Source organism: Megalops cyprinoides, chromosome 23 (assembly GCF_013368585.1).
Source record: "Megalops cyprinoides isolate fMegCyp1 chromosome 23, fMegCyp1.pri, whole genome shotgun sequence".
Lineage (NCBI taxonomy): Eukaryota > Metazoa > Chordata > Actinopteri > Elopiformes > Megalopidae > Megalops > Megalops cyprinoides.
In genome coordinates this window covers 422,873-428,872 of record NC_050605.1, presented here as the reverse complement: position 1 = coordinate 428,872, position 6,000 = coordinate 422,873, and positions in this window count along the sequence as shown.

Genomic DNA, 6,000 nt, shown 5'->3' with positions numbered 1-6,000 from the left:
GCCAGGCTTCTCATCATTCCAAGTGTGGGCAAAACTACTACAGGCGGTAGAGTCTTTTCCTATTGAGCCCCTCTCCTGTGGAACAGCTTACCTACTGAGGTTTGAGGAGCAGACTCTCTCTCCACCTTTAAGTCTAGGCTCAAAACATATCTATACAGTAAATCCTTTAGCTGAGGGACACGGCCTGGTGCTGGCATGGATCATAGAGTCTCGGGTGGACTAAGTGGTCATTGCTGTCACTTTATCATGGACTCTGTGCCGTGAACTGGTGTTGACTGCCTTAGGGCCGCCCTCATGACTATGCCAGTTCCTTGCCTCCCGTCCCCTAGTTATGCTGCCATAATGTTAGTCCGCCGGGGTTTTTTTTCCTTGTTGCACACTGGTACCTTTTTTCCCTGCCCCTCCTCTCCTGCCTCTCTGCTGTACATCCATGTCATTCTTACCATCCACTAATCATTGTTCTCTATTTGTTTCCTGTCCCTGCTCAGGGCTCCTGCCTGGAGCTGTAGTCCAAGCATCACACCCCGATCTCCAGTCCTGCTACTTCACTGCCCTGCCTATCAAGCCAACTGTCTGCCAAGAACCGGACATTCCCTAGGGTACATTTTATAATTACTGTTATTTACTATAGTCTATGATAACTCAAATGTCTTAAAGTACATTGTACATTTTCAAGTATTCTATGTAATTCTATCTGCCCAGTGCCAGACAGAAGCAGATGGGCTCCCCCTCTGAGCCGGGTTCTGCTCAAGGTTTATTACTGTAAATTTTTTCCTTGCCACTGTTGCCTTAGGCTTGCTCTCAGGAGGTCTCAGGCCTGGGAAAAATGTAAAGCTGCTTTGTGACAACTTGTGTTATAAAAAGCGCTATACAAATAAAATTGAATTGAATTGAATATTTATCAACTTCTACAAGTGTACCATCGAGAGTATCCTGACTGGCAGCATCACGGCCTGGTATGGCAGCTGCACTGCCCTCGACCGCAAAGTTCTGAGGGTGGTCAGATCAGCACAGCGCATCACCAGGACTGAGCTGCCAGCCATCCAGGACCTCTACAGCCAGCACTGCAGGAGGAAAGCACAGCGAATTCTCTCTGACCCCCGCCATCCGAGCCACAGACTTTTCATGCTCCTGCCGTCTGGCAGGCGGTACAGGAGCATCCAGACCCGAACCAGCAGGTTCAGAGACAGCTTTTACCCACAAGCCATCAGGCTTCTGAACTGCTGACACTAACACTTGCACACTCACCATAGACCCCTACCTCACACATTGGCCACTTTAAGGAGATAATGTTTACACCCACTAGACACTTTAATCATATCAATATTGCACTGAAATGTTTTTACGCTGCCGCTGCTACAATGTTACTTGTTACTATCCTACTTATTTCATTTTTGTTACTTATTCTATTTTTTAATCTTCCTTTACTTAATTATTTTACTTTATTTATGTAAATTTGAGTTGGCTCTGAGACTAAGAATTTCAATACTAATAATGATGTATTGTTACCAAGTATATGACAATAATATTCTCATATACTCATATTCAATGAGTTTGTCAGGGTTTTCAGGGAAAGGACCCAGGCGCAGACAAAACCGGCAGTTCAAGAAGATACCCTTTAATTACAGGTCCAAATGCACAGGTGAAAATCGTAGCGAAAAGAACAGTCCAAATCGTTAACCAAAAAATCCACAGGAAAAAACAGCATCAAAAACAGCAGGCAAAAGATTAAATCAGGGACAGGCAGAGTCAAAAACCAAACTGATCAGAAAAAGTAACTATCAAAAGGCAAGAACGACACAGGAACAAAACTCAGACAATTAGGCAAAGAACAAAGGAAACAGCAGAGTATATATACATGGGCTGGTGATGAGTAAACAGGGAACAGGTGCGCAGTATGGGCTTCAGGTGGTGGGTGTGGCAGCAGGGCAGATAGGCGGGACAGGAGGTGGGGCAATGGCTGAAAACAAAAGCACATGCACAGAAAAAAACAAAAGACACACCCACACTGTCAGATGGGGGAAACAAGCAGCTCAGGCTGGAGTACTGACAGAATTTGCCCCATAAATATTTGGTTGAATTATTCCCATTGTTTTGCATTACGTTTATTTATCTGCCGCTAAGATAAGATAATCGTAAAGATTTACACATTCAGTACCAAATGGCTTGCCATAATACGGTCACAGCCACTGCCCAGAAGCTCCACAACTCTTGAATATTAGCTACGTTTTTAGTTTTTAGTTCATGTGGAATCATTCTTTGTATTGCGTTTAAGAACCACTGCTATGGGTACCTTGATTTCTTGAATGAGCAGTCATGCTATATCTTTTATATGTGGATATATATTCTGTTTAGATATTGAAATACATGTATGATTTTTTTTTTCAAATCCACCAACATTCCCATTGTGATTATTACACAATCTATTACTACAGTTTATTCTGTATTCATATTAATATTTCTCTCTCTCTGGAACTTTCCAATGCTTTGTAAGGGTGACAGGGTGACTTTGTCCCTCCCTCTCTTCAGAATGAAGTCAGTAGCCACTGTGTAGTGACTCTAGCCATAGCCAGGCAGAACCCAGGTGTGACCTGCTGAAATAAAGCCATGCTTCTGCAAAGGAAGAGGAGGAGCTGGAAGCAGTGATGGACAGAATGGCTTGCACAGTGATGGAGAAGGGTGAGGAGAGGACCAGCAGAGGAATGGTCAGGGTGAAAGACAAAGAGGAGGCAAGAACTCTGAAAGCTCTCAAGACTGAGAAAGAAAAGGAGAATGAACAAATGGAGAGAGACCAAACTGGTCAAACTATCCAGGTGGACAGTGAACTGGAAGACAGGGGAAAATGTGACTGTGGAGAACAGGAAGTCAAGGATGGGTCACCTCTGGCAACTTCCTGTCTCCCAGTCCAACAACCAGAAGTACTGACACCTCCTCTTCCCTCTTCTTCACAATAGTCTTACATCCTAGTGTAGTGAAAAGCTTCCATTTATGCCTCTATACAGGGAAACTATCCATTTTCATTCCCAGCTCTACCTTGCAGATGCGAGCCAAACAGGTAATACTGCAGCCATTGTCCCCGAAACAGATTTCCCTGTAAAACACTTCCAGCATCACCAAGTCTCCCAGATCAGAACAGGCTGCTTTGATGCCAGTTGAGTTGTGCTGAGAGGGATTGTCACAGCAGAATGTTACATACCAGCTAGTGTTGGCAATGTAATTTCCTGCAACATTGTTTCAAAACATCTCCCTTATTGTCCATTCAGACTCTAGGGCCAAATCTCATTACACCTCTTGTAGTAATTGCAGGAAAATGTATAACATTTTGTTTTTGGTCTAGTTTATCTTCCTTTTGAGTGTACATCTGTGCATTTAACTCATCTCTCCATTCTCCTTCCTCTAAGTAAAGCCTTGTCTTGCGTATCATCCTCTTCCCAGTGCCTAATCTTACATATAACGGAATTTAATCTTCACCAAGACGTGGAGAAGGGCCATTCAGAGGTGTATGGCAGGCTGATCAAATCTGGCAGAAACAGTACCCAGGATCCTGTGCCTCTAAGCAGCCCAAAACAGCACTCCACACCTCCTAAAGCCCACCCCACCCAAGTGCATCACAGGTCCCCCTGGGATCCACAAATGCTAAAATACGGCAAGTTTTAAGGTAAAGCATTATCTGTGAACACACCAGAAAACCCAGAAGAGTGTGTGGCAGAGGTGTCAGTGCCTTAAAAGGGCCTGGTGGAACACTAGCCATCGCACACATGGGAGACACCACACCTCTGCCCTCCTGTTGCAGAAAGACTTTCACTCTGAAAGGTAATTTACAAACTTACACAGGGGAACATCCATACAAGTGCTCTTAGTGTTGGAAGGCTTTCACTAAATGACATATTTTTACACATGTAGATCGACACAGGGGAGAAACCATACAAGTGTACCCAGTGTGGGAAGTGTTTTTCTTACTCAGGGGGGGACAGTGGAGACACCAGCAATCACACAACAGTGTGCACAAGAGCTAGCAGGCATTAGGCCAGCAATGGTGCTGCCTCACCTGTGCAGTTGGTCCAGGTTGGCTACTGATGACCAGAAGAGCAGAAGGGGTGGTGGTGAATCCTGCTTAACTGGTGAATGTTCTAAATGGTCATTGTGAATAGGGTTGGGTATCGTTTGGATTTTTCCCAATACCGGTGTTAAAGAGATACTTTTAAAATGGTACCAGTGCCTAAATGGTGCCTGAACCGATACTATAAAAAAGCTCAAAACGAAGGTCGATGACATTAAAGAACAGCTTTTTTTTATTGCTAAGGCAAATTTGAACTTGTAATTTAACAATATGTTAACAGTTAACAGTTTAAAGTATACTTAAATATATAAATATAAATAAATACAAAACACTTAAATTTACATAAATTCACATAAATAAAACCTAGGCCAACTACAATGGTATCAATAATTGTCTCTCCATCGCTGGGGCCAGGGACGGGCACACTGCCAGCTGATGTGCGCAAGCAGTTGAATACGGTCCATCCCTCTGCTTTTAAGTGTATCCCATGCGTCGCCAGATGCTTCATTAAATTTGACATGTTCTCCCCTTTACACGCATTTGTTTTTAAACATTTGTTGCACGTCCCAGTGTTGGAATCCTTTCAAGTGAAATACAGCCACACTTTAGACTGTTTAGCTTTAGGCATTTTAACCGTGTTTAAGGTAGCTACTCGCTAACGGTAGGCTACCTGCTGCCATCAGAGAAAGTGTAATGTTAACTAGCGATCACATGCAGTGATGCTTCTGTTGCCTGTAACGTCCATTTTGGAGAACCAGAGGGCCAATATTTCAAATCGACAGCTCGGCATTTAAGTGGCACCAAAATCTGCGTTGCAATCCAGTCTGGTAGATACCGGTCGTATAAGAATCAGTGCCATAATAGCACTGGGTTTCGGTACCCAACCCTAATTGTGAATGTCTATGCTTGGAAGATGTAGAACATGTAAAGCATGCGTGAATGGAAAAATGCAAAGACAGAGGGCCCTAATGTAATAGCTAGTTCTGGGCTGTGTTTCTGAAGCCCAAAACCAATCAGTCAATTTCATGAATACATACACTTTTTTCCTGAGTAGTTCAAACACAGGACCTGCTAATGCCCCAAGAGGGTTTGAGACAAAATGTTCCTTCACCACCCCAAGTCCAGAATTCCAATCAAAATGACCTTGTACACGTTCCATGGTTGCCATTAAGCCCTCAAGTCCTCATTGCAAGTCAGAAGATACACTGCCCCACATCTACATCTGTCCTCATCCATAGTCATCCATTACAGGTTGTACAGACCAGCAGTGATGGACACTTTGAGCCACCACATGTGTGTCCACAGATTGGAACAGCCCTTTTACATTACACTGTCATTTGGAAGACTCATCAATAGTGAATTACAATTTTATCCATTTATACAGCTGGATATTTACTGAAACAGTTGAGGGTTAAGCACCTGCCCCAAGGGTACAGCAGTGCCCCAGGGGGAAATTGAACCGGCAACCTTTTGATTACAAGCCATGCTCCTTACCACTGTGTTATGCTGCTCCTTAATGTTAGGTGAGTGGTTTCACTCGAGGGCAGACTCTGCAATTGCCTGTCATGTGAATGCAGCGAGCCAATCTGAGCTAATGCTGATACAGGTTACAGGTGAATGTTCTGCGTTGAGAACCATAGTAGGGCAGGAGCTGCTCTGACCCACTGAACTTTACAATACAGATGTTGCAGTCTTGGGTGCTTTCAGGGGAGGTGTGGTTCAGTGTATCTACTACATGCCTGTCCTGACATGATTTCTATGATCAAGATGCTCATTTTGTGAACTGCCAATGAGATTTACAGGACTTAGATTAGATATAGATATATATAGATTTAAGGAAAAAAAAAACAAGATTTAAAAAAATGGAAGAAAGTCTAGATTGTTTTTATACACAAATGAACAATTGAGTCAATGAAAGTTCTGGAAATAAGGCTTTAAAA